General features: G+C 41.4%; 2 protein-coding genes across 5 annotated transcripts in view; both read left to right on the forward strand.

The window, feature by feature from the left end:
* The window catches only part of RAB43 (RAB43, member RAS oncogene family), a 258,462-nt gene that overhangs the window by 102,189 nt on the left and 141,822 nt on the right, over positions 1 to 14,451 (forward strand). The window lies entirely within an intron of this gene.
* The window catches only part of RAF1 (Raf-1 proto-oncogene, serine/threonine kinase), a 38,970-nt gene continuing 32,060 nt past the window's right edge, over positions 7,542 to 14,451 (forward strand). For all 3 annotated transcript variants that reach the window (XM_065749441.1, XM_065749438.1, XM_065749439.1), the window contains exon 1: positions 7,542 to 7,733. The gene's annotated coding sequence lies outside the window, so the exon portion shown is untranslated. The remainder of the gene's footprint in view (positions 7,734 to 14,451) is intronic.

Here is a 14,451-nt window from a genome sequence, read left to right on the forward strand (position 1 = left end):
GCTACCCAGGCTTTTATTTCCTTATCAAGTCATTTTTGTAAAACATTACTTCCATTGTGCTCTTTGAAAGGCTGCTTATGTTTCTGTCCCAGCAGAACAATTGAATTTACTCAGGGTAATCAAATTCTACAGCAGTAGCACTTTTTTTTTCAAGTAGCACTTTCTTACCAAGAAGTTCAACTACAAAGTAAGGGTAATTAAAACTTCTTGGCTTTTAGTCAAATTCCAAGTAAAAGCTTCCTTGGCAAGTATCCTCTCAAATGTTTATATCAGTTGTTCTATAGGAGTTCTACATTCCTCAAGGAAAAGCTATTTTACAGAACAGGAATCTCAGCTATCCTTATTTCTTAACTATTTTATTATTTATTGTTCCATATCACAACTCAGCAGTAGCATATTCTGTTGTAAATTCTTTCCATTACTCATAAAGCCACACAAACATCTTGGCGCTTTCCTCAGAGAATTCTTAACTTCCTATAAAAACAAGCAACAGAAAGCTACCAGGAAAAATAACCAGAAGTTTTTTAATCGCTTTCTATGCCTAAGAGAAAGTTGGATTTTCCGCATGTCTAAGTCAAATACTCAAGTGAATTGCAAGGCCTGTATTAAACAAAACAAATCTATGATATACTATTTAACCCAGTATATTGTCAAATATGAGAACAGATTCTATTTCCTACCCATTCTCAAAGCAAAGATTTCCAGTGATTGCTACAGAAGTTGAAATTATTCCTGAATAGGCTTAGTTTGCCCTTTGTTCACTTAGATGTGAGATTTCACTGTTTTTCAAGTGTAGAAGTAGCTGTTGTCCTTTTCATTAAGTATAAAATACAGGCTAATACAACTGTATAACACATGTAACTTTGCTGTGATAATGCTTACCTACTCGCTATTACTCTGGCTACTAGAGGAGTTGGGATATATGGGAATACCAAATTTCACCACGGTATGTGGTATTTTATCATATGGTATGGTATCATATGGTATTTTCTGTAGTACATGATGCCAAAGCTTTATACTGATCATGTTTAAATACTCTAGTCTAATCTAAGCTGTGTACAAATGAAAACATAATTATGCTAAGGCTTGGTATGTATTTGCACATTCAGAAGGAATGACCCACCTTGGAAAGAATCAAGAAGTAAATCAGAATGCCAGGTACATATGGAAGAGCTGATTTTTCTTTTATGCAACTTACTAAAAGGAAATGTATTAAATTTTACTAAATCTTATATATCTGAAATAATCTGAGAACTGACTTACAAAAATACGCACTGCACAAAGCAGTGCTGATAGACACAAACACATCCAACAATGAACTTAGTTGATGACATGCCATCAAACGTTAAATAGAATCTATCAAAAAAAAAAAAGCAAATAATTTTGCTTGTATTTTTGTCAGCTAAGAGCATATCTCCCTTTAAACTCAGTAAATCAAAACATATTATTTGAGGAAATAACTTTGCTGTTTTGCACTGAATGTTTCACCCAATTATTTAGTTAAATAGCTAATTCTGAAGTCTCCTTCTGAAAGCTACAAGAAGCCAGAGCATTTACCCAGTGTGTGGCTAGGTCAAGCAAGCTTAAGAAGCTTTGGTGTCAAGCAGGCTGTGTGCATCAATGTAAGATAACTATGGTCACAATGTTTCTTATTAACTTCACAGCCTTCAGAAGAGAGGGGGAGAAATCCACCTTAGTTTATTTTGAAAAGATAGTCTTAAGAGATACGTATCTGACAAGAGTGTCCTGGGGAGATGTCTCAGCATTGATTCTCAGATAGCAATGCTGCTTTTGAGTTTCACACTGCTTGCCTCAGGAAAGATTTAACTTTACTTTCAATTACTCTGTCAGAACCCTCGTGAAGCACCCATGGCCCTGTAATATCTTAAGTAATATTCCATTTAGGATTAAAGTACTGGTGCAATGTACATGGGCGAATTAAAGCAGTGATATGTTGAAATCATCAACCCCCAAACTGGAATTATAAATATATATTATGTACCGGTGACATGAATTTGCTGTTACTGTTCTTCCCTTCAACTACAAAATATATTGAGGGTGTGGTGGGGGAAGGCTTTCTTTGATCTCCTGTCTGAAAGCTAGTGTCTGAGCACAGAATCAGAATACTCGAACTCACAAAGATGTTAACAGTATATAACTTTCCTCTACAAAAGTGCTGCTTTTCTTATCCAGCCCTACAGCTGAATAGAACTGATGTCTCAGCAGTTATGTTTCAGCAGATACTTAAGCTCTTATGTCACTGTTCCATTTATGTAAGCATTTCTTCTGCATTTAACCTGTTTTGTTGCTAATACAAGGCTACTGTCTCTACCAGGAAAATCTGAAGTAAAGAAAAGGCTGAATAACTAGATCTGACAACATCTGAGTATTAGATATCCATCTTGAAAGTATTAAAAATACTCGGGTACAACCAGGCATGTTGATACTCATTTCTCAGCAACTGCTGAAAGATTTAACAAATCTACTAACACAGCATAGCTCAGTTTTGGAGTGAGGCACAGCAGTAGACTTGTATGTTTGCATTCCTTTAACCTGATGTCTTTGTTAATTACTGTTCAAGTAATTTAGTTGTTTTGTTCATAGCGTTGTGTTGTTTTTTTTTATCTTGCAAAAAGAAACAACAAAAATGTCTTACAAACATATGACCAAAATGAACATCATCTTGTACTGGCAGCTTTAAAAGTAATTTGACTTTCACTAGAGGAAAAGCACATTGATGCATATAATCAGTGTGATTACTTATAGATGAGTGTTAGAGAAACAAATGTGTAACAAAAGCAACCAAAAAATAACAAACGACATCAAACATCTGTGGAAAACATCCCTCACAATTATAATCCCTCACACTTATAGTCCATCACACCTATACTGCACTAATTAACCATGCATATACGTTTTTGAACTAGTATACGTACACTGGATTGTCCAGCAGAGCTTCACATTCTGCAGTCTAGCCATGTGTTCTGCTGCTGCCAAGAATACTGATGTTGATACCTGTAACAGAGATGAGGCCCATCAGCACATACTGAAACTCACCAGTGCATTTCAGTCCAGGTCTGAAATACTATGTACCAGCATGCTTTATACTTCACAGCTCTGTTACCAGCAAAGCTCAGTCAACTTAAAAATCCTTCACAGTTGTTAGAATTATGGTGCAAGCTCTTCTGTTGCGTTCTTCTAAGCACTGTTTGCTGTATGTTACACTGATATACCAAGTATCAAAGGGTGGCTAAAATGGGTATACTTGCCAAAGCTAATGTATGCTTTTGATCATTTATCTTTGCTTATCTGAATGTTTAAGATGAACTTGATGAAAGTTTATGCTGAAAGCCAAATGCTTTAAAAAAATAAATTCAGTAAATGATCGATTTCTATAAGTACATGAACATATGTGCATGGACTGAAATAGACTTTTGTCTTCCTGATAAGCAGAAATACATCAACCCCTTGAATGATGCCAGGTATTTATAATTTAATATCTATATTGCACTTAGTTTGGCTTCATCTGGGAATAACAGTGCTGGAGAGCAGCTCGCAAGCTGCCAGATAGGCTGGCTAGACTGCTTTTGATTCTTGTCTCTTAGAATCTACCTTTGATAAATGCTGTGTGATGTCAAAAAGAATGTTAGCCAGTGTTTCTCTGCACAGCAGAACGGTACAAGAATATGTTCCTCTCAGATCTATTTGAAAAAAAAACCTAAAAGTTTGTTTTCTGGAGAATCATAACATACATGACCTGCAAGAACATAAAGGGGAACTTAACAATTTTAATTCCATTGCCTATCATTCCTCAGTATGTTCTGAACATGTACACACGCACTCAGAAATGATCAGACACACGTGTGCATGCACTTTTCTTATTCTGCTGCTACTGATTCAATACCCATCATTCTTCACATAAAGCTAAGAAATGTTGTCATCTTCCATGCATCACTACAATGAACAGTTTCTAGAGAAACTTAAGTACAGAATGCAGTTCAGGTACTGCACAGTGTAAGTTGTCCATATGCAGGAAAAATAATGCACGGCTTGACATGCCAAGTCAAACAGCAAGACTAAAAATGCAGCTCTGTGTCAGGTATTTGAAAAAATAATAATAATAAAAGAATCTCTGAAATTTTCAGGAAGGAGCTATGTATTTTTGGCTGTTATTTTTCAACTGTAGTACTTAGCTCCGAGTAGATCTTGTTGTTTGACTCTGTCAGAAAGTCAAAATAAACCCAATAAACCAGCTTGGTTGGGTTTCAAAAATAGACTACATGTATACATCAAACTACTGTGTTTGTTGCCTGTGAACAAGGATTATTAAAGCAGCAAAACAAATGAAAGCCTTGATTTGTATTTATTATTTAATTATTTTCCCATGTTGGAGCTCATACGCTGCTTATTCAAATTGAGTACTTGTTCACTGTGCAGATGGCACAGATTGTTTTACTATCCCCACCCCCTGTTATTGTTATTCTCAGTACACAGTGGTATACTGATTGACTTAATACATTTGTCTTATGCTCTTCTTTCAAGCCAACAAAGTTATATTTCTGACCAGAGATACATCAGCCAGTCCTTACAAATGTATCTCTAGTCAGAGATGGAGATAGCTACAGTGACGATTACCTAATAAACTATAACTATGTCATATACAACTTAGCAGAGGTCACTTTTAAACCAAATGGCTCTGGTGGTGAGGGGGGTTGGGTTGGTTGGTTTATTTATTTATTTTTGGATCAAGCTGTACCCCTTTTGCAAACAAAGGGGGGCAACCAAGGTATGTATAACATAAAGTGAGCCACTGGACCCCAGCTGAGTCACACAGCAGGGACAATGCTTTGAAACCAGCACATTGGTTTAAATTCTCAAGTTCCAAAGTTCTGAGCAGCATTCTCACGTGTCACTGCTCCATTTCACATTAGATGGTAAGTCTTGGTAATAGGTACTGCAGATGAGTAGCTAAAAATTCAAGAAAGCAACTTAATACCTCCTGTCTGCAGAGGAGTCTGAGAGAACTGGATGGGGCAGTGCAGGATCCCTGCATTTTCCTGGAAGCAAATTGCACTGTGTTGAAACTGGAGCTGAAATTTTCTGCTGCACTACATATAATAAGCCTGAGATACTGGATATCTATAATACCATAAACTGTATTGAGAACATATGGAGGATAGAAAACTGGTAGACAGCTTGCTGAAAATCTTAAAAATATGTTTCACATAAGACTATCAGTGATTTTATTTCTCAGTAAAAAATCATTGTTTATGGTTTATAGAGCTGCACTCTCAGAATATTTAATTATTTCTGTAATGTTTAATGAAAAAGTTTGTTTTACTTTGAAGTGTTTCCACATAAATTTGCATTTTAACTCTACCTCAATTGGCATTTCTGTCAAATATTTTAACTGTTGTGTTTATATAAGGACAACCCAAGAATCATAGGCATACCTGTGCCTAATAGGTGGAGTAAAGCATTAGAAATGAATTGATTCCGTAACACGCTGAAATGTTATGCAAAGTTTCTTTTGTTAACTATCTTGAAGTATTTAGGTTAGCTTGACCTTGAAAATTAATAACATAAATATAAACAGATACTCATATACCAGCTTTGTATTGGACTGTCCATTCTACACACCAAACCAAGTGACGATCTAAAAATTTATTAATGCAAATCCCTGGGGGTTAAACCTTAAGACACACAGCTCTACACAGCCCCATCTCAGACTGACCAACTTCTGCTGAGTTCTTGGAGAGCACAGGTTGCTCCAGAGTCCATGCTTTCTAGGGAATTAACGAGATCACTGCGTGCTTAATTTGTGGTGGTAAAAACTGAACCTTTTGGGAGGAGGTGCCCTTTGTGTTGAGGCTGTAGAAATTCTGAAATTATTAACATAGGAAAAGACAAGCTTCCAAGATTCAGCTTCAGTATGTGGCTGAAAAGATGCTGGTTAGAGCGGAGGAATTATGTGTCCAAACGGCAACAGTACACAGTGTTGCCAGCCCAATAGCATCCACGTTCAGTTGGATATAGATAATACAAAAAAAGTTGAGTATATTCTGAACAAAATAACAAAAACAAAACAAAACAAAAAACCCTCATGAGAATAGACTGTGCTGCTTTCCATTCCAGCAAAACAAGCATGCTGCTTTGTGAACTTCATATGTAAGAAGTTCTATTGTTATAAAAACACACGCAATTTAAGTTCTACAACACAGGAGTAAAAACAGACAAAAAACCACAGAAGAAAAACCAACAAATTATAAATAGCAGTATTTAACTGTCTGAAACTCAGCTTGCAATTTTCCCTATCTGTGGTCGTTTGATCTGTGACTATGATTCTTGATCTTTCTATTCTTTTTGAAAGTTTAAAATGTTATGATCTAAGCTTCCCATGTCATGTTTTTATTCATTTTTCATTACTGTACTTTAAGGTTCTTCTTTTACCGATATCTGTACTGCTGCCTACAACATTACACCAACATGCTTAGTCTTGTGCAATGCAAATATTCACTGTACACACAGCTGTGAATTTACCTGTTTCTCCTGGACCAGCAGTTTGCTCATGAATCCTGTTAAAGTCACATAAACTGCATGTGCATCAGAGGACTCTTAGTTTAAACGTGACACATATGAGAAAGGCTACTGTATGAGAGTTTGAAAGGTGTGATTCATGTTCATAAATCACATACTGAATTGTGGTTTTCTGAGGACATGGAGATCTTTTTCAGCCTTCTAGGGTTCCTCATAGCAGATTGAAATGGAGATGGCAATTACACACCTCTTCCTGGAGGGCATCAGTAGCTGAAGCCTTTGTATGTTGTTCTTTTCTTATTTGGTGTTTAGGAGAGGCTGCCCAGCAGTGTTGCTTTTCCTTTGCCCTTGCTGTTAATGTGACTTCAGCTGTGCTCCAGCTTTGGTTTATGCAGCATAAAACTCCCTCAGCAGAGAAGCCCCAAATAAGGCTCAGAGAGTTACTGCAGACTCTCTTTAGAAAGATGCTTGTTTGATTATCAGTTAACGTAACACACGACTGTAAACGTGTGTGACCTTAAAGATAATATATAAAACAGCAATAGGATGTTTTACTTTGCAGTGGCTAAGTTTTTAGGACGACAAACCGCTCGCCAATTAACGAGGGCACTCGATGCCTTCAGAGCCTGGATCAGGTCAGCTCCGGCCCGCGCCCCGCAGCTCCTCCCGCTCGCTGAGGGGAAAGCTGCGCGCCCAGGCCGTGCTTTCCCGACACCTTTCCCCAGCCGTGGCGGCACGCACCGCCCCTCGGGCCGCTGCCAGCTCCCCGCGGCGCGGGGCTCACTGCTCCCGGTAAGACTTACGGGAAGGTGCGGGCCGAGAGGGCCGCGCTGCGCTCATTGTCTGAGGGCGCGCTCAGCCTTAACGAACCGCCAGGGGCAGCCCGCCGGGACCGCGCGGCTCTGACGGAGCGCCCGCAGCGCCTCCGCCGCCACCGCTCCCAAATGGCGGCGCGTGGAGGGGGCGGGGGAGCGGGGAGGAGCGCTCCATCGGCAGCTCGGCGCTCGGCGGTCCGAGAGGAGGGCGGTGCGAGGAGGAAGGAGCCAAGCGCGGGGAAGGAGCCGAGCGCCGGCGGCTCGATGGGCGGCGGATAAATGTCTCGCTGGGTGCGGGGCCGCCATTTTAGATGAGGAGCGAAACGGACGGCGCCGAGTGGAGATGAGCCCGGAGGTGGCCGCCGGGACGGAGTGACATAGGTAGGGCGGTGCGGGGCCGCGAGCGAGGCGGAGGAGCTCGGTTCTCTCCGTTTTGCCCTTCTCCCGGCTCTTCCTCGGTGCCGCCGCCGCCTGGAGCGGAGCCCCGGGCACGGCGTCGCGGGGGGAGGCGGCCGCTCGGCCCTGACAGGGCGCGGGGAGCGGCGGGGCCTCTGCTGTCCCCGGACTGCGGGACGCTCAGCCCCGAGAGCTGCGGCCGAGCCCGGGCCTGGGAGCGGGGAAGGTGCCGAAAAGCCCGAGGGGGGGGAGGGAAGACGAGGCGGCGGCCGTGACGGTGGTCCCTCCGCCGGCGGGGCGGTGGGCGCGGTGCGGCCTCTGCCTGTCAGCGTGCGGCTGCGGGGAGCGGCGGGCACGGCGCTCCTCGGCTCCCCGCGGCTCGGTGCGTGCTCCGCGCTGCCTGCGGGGCTGCCGTCCGCCGAGTCGAAATCGGGACTGTGTGGTGGTAGCGTGACTGAGAGCAGCGTGAGCTGCTCGCTCGGTTTCGTTCCGATTCGGTTTAAAAAAAAAAAGATACGTAAAAACGGTAGCACTGTTGTTTAGGGTCTCGATTCCGTCGAGTTGCCCCGCTGTTGCCATGCAGACGTGGTGCTGCTCCCAGACTGCTCTGTTCCCGGACTCTTTTATCTACGTTTCAAATGTACACACAAATAACCTCGCTAACAACAGCGCTCCTCCTGTCCCCTGCGCGCCCTGCCCTCGTCGGGTACAGTAACCTGCGTGGGTTTTCCTTCTTAGCCGCTAAGTCACATCCGCAGGTGCAGGGACGGTGAGGCCTCAAGTGCTGTAGTGGAATTGCTGTGGCACGGCATGTACCCATCCGGATGCTGCCGCAGAGTGCTGCAGGCACGCAGACCGAGAAAGGACTGTCGAGGAGCAAATCTAAAACTTCAGTCAGAATACTCGAAAGTGTTTTTGTACAAGAGACCTTTACAGCTTTTAACATTTTTCTACCTATTTATATATTAAAGCTTCTGAAAAACCCCGATCCAAGCACTGCCTGAGATTTCTTCGTATGGTGACATTAGGTTATCTCTGGAATGGGTGTTAAGCACTTTCCTGCAGTGTAGGTGCAGAAGAAAAGATCCCAGTAATGAATGGGAGAGTTAAGTTCCAACAGTTTGGTTAAATCTGTTCTGAGGACATTCATTAGGAATGGAAGTGACATTCATTTAGTTTGTCTTAAGAATATTTTCCGAAGGCAAACCCTAAGGCTACACTTAATCATAAAAATAAGTGTGGATCTGTATTTTATGCTTATGTAGTGGATGACTGATGAATACGGTAAGCAGTTCAATCTTAGATCATTAAATCAGCAGTGGACTGGCTTATTTGGGCCAAAGCAGCAGTGCTTCCAAAAATCTGGAATGTGTTTTCATGTGGTTTGTTGCCATGCTTAATATCTTCAGGACTGGACAATGTATTGTGCAACTCTGCTGACAGACCTGTTCTCAAGGAAAAGCTGCAAGCAACAGGGAAGGTCTCTTTTTTCCCAAACAAGATATAAAGCTGTGTGGGGTTTTTTTTTTCTTTTCTGTTTAATGCTTACACTGTGTACATAAAAATGTTCCTTTAAAAAGAATTTTTTTTTAAACAGTAACAAAGCCTATTTGACTAAGTTGTGGATTTGACTGCTGTCTTAGGGCCTGAACTTACTACAGCTTATTAAAATAACTCCTATTTTATAAACCACAGACATGACCTACGGGAATGGTTGGTCAGCACTTCTTGGTGTGCTAGATCAGCACTGGTTTCTGCTGGGACATATGTGCCCCCCACTTAAATTATTTGTCGCAGTTGCTGTTGAGAAACCAGGAGCTGAGCAAAAAACAAGTTTTCCCAGTTTTCTGCCTTTGGAAAGAAATTGAGGTGATATGGTGAGCTGTTAGTTCTACAGCTTTTGCAGGAGGTGGAAACCAAAAGCTGTTAGGTGAAATTGCTGTGACTAAAGAAGTCCTTAAGCAGTGAGTTTCAGGTGGAGGAGTTGTGCTAATAAATTCATTTTTGTGTAGTATAACAGATTGTTTAAATGACTTAAGCAAATGAGCTAAGTCTATTAAATGTTTGTATTTAGTAGACAATTATTTGTGTTTGGGACTGTGTCACCTCTGCACTCTGCCAGCGTTCCCTTCCATCATAGCTTCAGTCGGTCCCTCCACCACTGCTTTGCAGTACGCCTGGCATCCTTTGCCATAATGCTGTGCTGGAACCGTTCCAGGTGCATTCTCCTTGGCTCCTTTCTGGCTTGCCTCTGTCCTGGCTGCCAGCAGGATCCCCGGTTGGGTTCCACCACGTGGGACATGCTGCATCTGGCACCTGGAGCTGCAGCTCTGACGGGGGGAGCAAGAGGTTCCTCCACAGCCTGGCCTCCTGTTTCCATAGCCTGTGGGAGCTCTGTATTCCTGATGCCTCTGCCTGCCTGTTTTGTTGAAGTAAGCGAATATGCCCAAGAGCATTTGGAACCGAGGAGAAAGGACAGTGTATGGCACAGTCACATAGAGCCCATTGCTGAGGAAACAAGAGTGAAAATGTGTGTGCACAGTTTAATTCCACAGCGTCCATGTAAATGCAACTTGAAAAAGATGAGTTCAACCAAGGCAATTGGTTCTTAATAAGTAAGTTCATGGCCTGTATTCCAGCTTAAAAATGTAGAAATCTAAGGACTGTGTAACGAAAACTAGAGTCTTCAGTTTTCTCTAAAATACCAACCTGCATAAATCCATATGATCCTTGAGGAAGTAACAAAAGTGTGCAGAGCAAGATTAAAACTTGTGATTTAACCACTGTTTCAAGCGTGATCATTTAAGCATGACTTAAGTAACTGTAAGATAAATACATTTGTAAATGAGCAGATGGCTTACATCAACATTGTACCGATTTGATACGTAATTGCTTACACAAAAGGCTTTGGTATTTTCTGATAGGAAATATTGTTGTTGAAAGAAGCTTCTAAATTAGAAATTGGCTGTGTTTTGTATAAGGTCGTGGAAACATTCTGCCAGCTCTAGAAATTAATTGGAAGAAGAGTTGATATAACACTGGGAAACGGTGCCCAAATGCTGCTACCTTTGTGGCAAATTAACAGCTTTTTATTTATTTATTTTTAATAATGATTATGCACTGGCTTACTGGTTTTGAGACAGCATGAAGCAAGTCTGCCTCACTTCGCATTGCTTTCTGTGCTGGCAGTCCAGATCTGCATTTGGTGATGTCCTCGCCTTTCTGAAAAGAAAGTCTGTTTGGGCCAAACTGGTGTGAATAATTCCCAGTGCTCTGCTGGCTCCTGCTGCGTACACTATTTTTCTGTAAACAACAATTTTGCTTTGAAAAGCAGCTGGCATGCGTGTATTCCTTTAGTGACTTGGATATTGTGTTTGTACTAGAAATGCCATCTATTTCACGCAGAGTTGATTTTTATCACAGCAGTGTGTGCTGACCTTTTACAGTTTAATAGAGTATGGTCATCTTGTGTACCGAGATGCTGCAGTGCGTATGGTAGACAGGGATAAACAAAACTCTTCTCAAGTCATTTGTAAACAAGTAAAGCATTTTCTTGGTAGGTTTCAGAGCTAAGAACTATGAGTGTTAGTAAATAGAATGTTTACAGAAGTGAGCATTTTTGTAAAAGGCTTTTAATGGACACAGTGGGATGCAGTTATTTGTTTTCCAAAGGTTTTTGCCTGCTGGTGGGGAATGTCAAGAATTAGAGCTAAGGCTGTAGTGTGGAAAAACCTCTGGGTTCACGTGGAACAGTGCAGTGGCAAATCCAGGTCAGTGCATTTGTTTGCAGTTGCAGGTGTGTCTGCGTTCTGTGCATCCTGCACTGGCATACAGCAGAGCTCTCGTGTAGTTCAGCCAAAGCCAATTGGTTTTAACTTCAGGCGAAAGAGTTTTGGAATTGCCTCACAGCCATCTTTGTGTGTGATGAGTGTGCGTCTCTGCTTTGTGTTCTTTGCACTTCACTGAAAACCCTGCAGATGGGACCTGTATTTCCAGGTTTACTGATAGAATGCTGCTTTGTTGTTCTCAGTTGCACACTGCTTGCTGCACTGTGGCTCTGCAGATGTTGCACTCGCTGCTGTAGCACTGCCTGTTTCCCCTTACCTCTGCAGGACATTGCTTCATTTCAGATTCAGCTTATGCTGCTGACACTAAAATATTTATTTCTGACAAACAGTTGACAAAAAGGTGTTAATTAATATTGCATTCCAGCTGAAATATGTAGTATCGGTTAGGAGCAGTGGGACAGCTTGCGTATTTTTAGCTCACGAGCAGGAGGGAGGTGGCCTCACTAACTTGGAGCTGGGTGTGGTGTGGGGTTAACCATGTTAATTAAAGCTGGCTCAGAGGTTTAGACTTTAAAAAATGGCTCAGAGCCCCCATTAGGGCACTTTGTTATGTAATTTCTTTCACTAGAGAACAAGCTGGGGTTCTGAAAATGAATGCTTTGGAACACCTGGCTGGAGAGGCACATGGGTGAGCTGCAAGGTCGTGTTCGGCTGCGGGAAAGTTGTCTTTGATGGTACCTTTGCAGGGCTAACATTTAAGTATTTATGGAGAAACTTCAACATATGACTAATGCACAGTTTTGTTTTTCTGTAGCAGTTTGTTTTGGTTGTCGTTTGCTCTAGTACATGTTGACTCCATCAGCAATTCGAGCTGCTTTGTGTGTATTCCACTTTCTTGTTCTGTTCTCAGTCATTGCACTGTGTTTGCTCAGTCTGCTTGTGCCTTGAGTTTTTTTCCCATCTGTGACAGTACCATTAAAGGCACTGCTGTCTTCACTTTCTGCACTCTCTTCCTACCTGTGGAAAAAATTGTCTTCTGCCCCACCTCTCCTCTGAACACTGGCTGCTTGTCGGACAAACACGTGAACTACCATCCTTTCTGCTTTATTCCACAATTTTCCCTGCTTAGAATAAAGGGTGTATTTGAGAATTTCTTGGTGAATCTGAATGAAGCACAGGTGAGGGTGCAGAGTTGCAAGGAGTGGTTGTGGAAGTGAGATTTGCAGGAACACAGAGCAGTGGTCCTGCAAAGCAGCACAGCACATGGAGATTGGAAGCTTTCTTTTAGAAACTTTAGGTTGCACTGAAAGTTGATCATATTTGTAGGGTGCAGCTCCAGCTTCACATTCCATAAAAACCCATTTTAGGAATTCCAGAGGATCTGAATTTACCTAGCAATTGCTAATGGCACATTACTGTTAGGTAAATATTTTCCTTATTTTAATAACTCTTGATTGAATATGAATCCCTTCAGGTCTAAATTATTTCAAACTGAGGCTACTGTGTGCAAAAAGGAAACATTTTTTTTTTATTATAGAGGCAGTTTGAAACTTGAGGTGAATTAAATAATTTGATATTAATTCCATCGTTATGTAGCAGGGTAAAAGATGTGATAGTAATGTTGTAAGCCAAGCCATGTCTTGTTTTATCTTTTTTTTTAAAATTTTTTTAATCCTTCTCCAGTACCCCCTTCAGTAAGTTGTGAAAGCCACGTCCAGTCAGTACCAATATGTGAGTATGGACAGGCAGAAACCTGCTGGTGTTGTTGGAGATTGGAGGATGCTGGTTTCCCTTGCACTAATTAGAAAGCTGGGCAAGTCCTGTGGCTGGCTGACGGGAGCATTTTGGAGCAAAATGACTTCTATCTGTTTGATCCCTAGTCTAGCAATTCTAAATGTTCATGTTGTTGTGAATATTATCTTTACTTGCAAGCACAGAAAGCAATGTGTGGGGTTCATTTGCTATGAAGTAGTTGTTCCTAGCTGGCTGGAACTGGGAGGTGTGTTCCCAGAAGTTGGCCAAAATGAGTTTATTGGAAGATGGCAACCTGGACAGCATATGGTAGCTTCCAGAGTGTGCTGCAGCCAAATGAAACAGCAGTGTGTAAGCCTCTAATTTTATGCTGAAATGAAAGTTTAACAGAAAATAAACTATATTCTGAGTTACATGATTCATTTGTGTTAAATGCTTTCAGAAGCAAGTATAAAGCTTACAGAGGCAATAACAGCATGACAAAACTGAGTGTTCCTGTCAGTGATACAGAGGATTGATTTCTTCTGAAAGTGAATTTTGGCCTTGCTCTTGTCTCTCCAGCCTTCTCAGTTCTCTCGGTAGCTTGTTCACTGGCAATCAAATGGTTATAAAAAGAGAGCCAGCTGATGTTGCAATCTAAGCAGTGGCCATATAGTGGAAAGACTCTCCTTTGGCATGTCCACAAGTGCTATTTTTACCTATTCCAGTAAGATCTGCCCTTGTGATGTTAAATTGCAGGACATTACCTGGAATTATTCTGTTTTACAGAAGCACTATATGCAATGAAGAAGATTTTTAGTAAAATGATCAGGCAGATTAAGACTAAAATTCTCACGTTTGAAAATACTGTTTCTCCTGTCACCACAAATAATACTTCTGCTGTAATTGTAAGCAATCCTTTCACTTCTGTTTGTGTATTTCATAGCTGGCAGAGGCTTGGTTTTGTTTTTCTGTTTTGATTTCTTTTGTATGGTGTTTTGTTTATTTCATCTCTCATGTGGAAGCTTTAAATAAGCAGTGTGATTAAAAGACAAGAATTGATCGTGTACAATAAACACATTAGAGTTTTTTGTCCTAACCTCCAAAAACTGTAAATGATGTTAGGTCAATTTGAAGTTTATAGTTCCTTCACACAGTAGCAAAGGAGTTAATATTGTTTCTTG

Source organism: Cyrtonyx montezumae, unplaced genomic scaffold (assembly GCF_038088225.1).
Source record: "Cyrtonyx montezumae isolate F1298 unplaced genomic scaffold, pur_monq_1.0 scaffold_6, whole genome shotgun sequence".
In the NCBI taxonomy this organism is placed as follows: Eukaryota; Metazoa; Chordata; class Aves; order Galliformes; family Odontophoridae; genus Cyrtonyx; species Cyrtonyx montezumae.